The sequence below is a fragment of the Marmota monax genome, unplaced genomic scaffold, assembly GCF_021218885.2.
Source record: "Marmota monax isolate L192 unplaced genomic scaffold, Marmota_monax_Labrador192_F-V1.1 WCK01_AAM20220418_F8-fsc00059, whole genome shotgun sequence".
Classification (NCBI taxonomy): domain Eukaryota; kingdom Metazoa; phylum Chordata; class Mammalia; order Rodentia; family Sciuridae; genus Marmota; species Marmota monax.
Genome location: NW_026693595.1, coordinates 1,497,372 through 1,498,608, shown reverse-complemented (window position 1 = coordinate 1,498,608; position 1,237 = coordinate 1,497,372). Strand labels below are relative to the sequence as shown.

General features: G+C 38.6%; 1 pseudogene; it reads right to left on the bottom strand.

Moving 5' to 3' along the window:
* Positions 1-415: 415 nt before the first annotated feature.
* LOC124102975 (translation machinery-associated protein 16-like) lies at positions 416-996 on the bottom strand (annotated as a pseudogene).
* Positions 997-1,237: the final 241 nt, after the last annotated feature.

Sequence of the window (1,237 nt, the reverse complement as noted above, 5' to 3'; positions counted from 1 at the left end):
CTAATAAAATCTCAGACAGGTAAACGGTTGTTTTGGCTTGTTGAGTTTACGGAACCTTTCCACCATTCCTTACACCATCCACTATAAAGTAATTGGCCAGAGGCCTTGCCACAGCCAATGCTATCCTACTTGTGGACTTTCAGCTTCAAAAATCATGAACCATCCTTTTTATAAGTAACCTAGCCTCAGGTACTTTATTATAGTTCTTGAAAACAAACTAATACAAATTCTATCTATATTAGCAACTTAATGTAAATAGAAAGCAACTTTTATTTTTAAGTAAGATCATAACACTATTTTTAAACTGCAAACTCTCATGTCAGTTAAATATTGAATTCTTAAAGACAGTTATTGGCCATAATTAAGGAGTGTGATGTGAAGCTCTCAAATTATTTATTTTCAACTCAAGTAAAGACTATAAGGCTACTGCAGTCATTTCTTCATCCGAGTCATTTGATTCACCTTTTGTTTCCAATTTCCCTAAATTTTTATCTGTAGTTAAAATAGTTTTCCTCTTGCCCTTATCAAGAACTGCATCATTAGCACAAAGTTTTCTTATTTTAATGTTTGTTAATTTCTTCAGATAAGAATCCCATTCCCTGAAGGTTTTTAGATTGTTTGCATTTAAAATGGCTGTGCTCTCGAGGCCACGTCCTTCTTACTGCTACCCACTGCTCTGTTTCTGGGGAATTACTGCCTTCCCTGTCCGTCCTTGATACTGTTATGTAATTCAATCTGCTCCTGCCCCCTAACCCTATTTAAATATCTTTCAATGAATTCACAAGCATCTTTCATTGAATACCTCATTTTGGGGGGATCCAGATGATTTTTGAAACCACTACAGTTTTCCACCAATAAGATTGAGACGCAAGGCCTCTTCATTCTTCTATTTTCCTTTTTCCATTGTTCGTGGGCCTCTCTCATAATGTAGGCTGCTTTTCTACTACTTTGTCCTACTTCCCCTCCTGTACTCCTTCCCTTTGGCACTTTAGTCATGGGAACATCCAGGAGGCCATAGAAAACTCCACACTGCAGTCTGACAACTGCCCACCGCAGCTGCAACAGTGAACACAGGTACGCCTGCCCAAACACACATGGGCCCCTGTTTATTTCAAGATGAATGAATAATGAGTCCATCATATATGCACACGGTTCTGATCTTTTTGCCTAATCTTCTCGCCCTGTTAATCCTATAAGTCCTTGTTATGCCCACTTTTTCCCAGCCCTATGGAGTGGC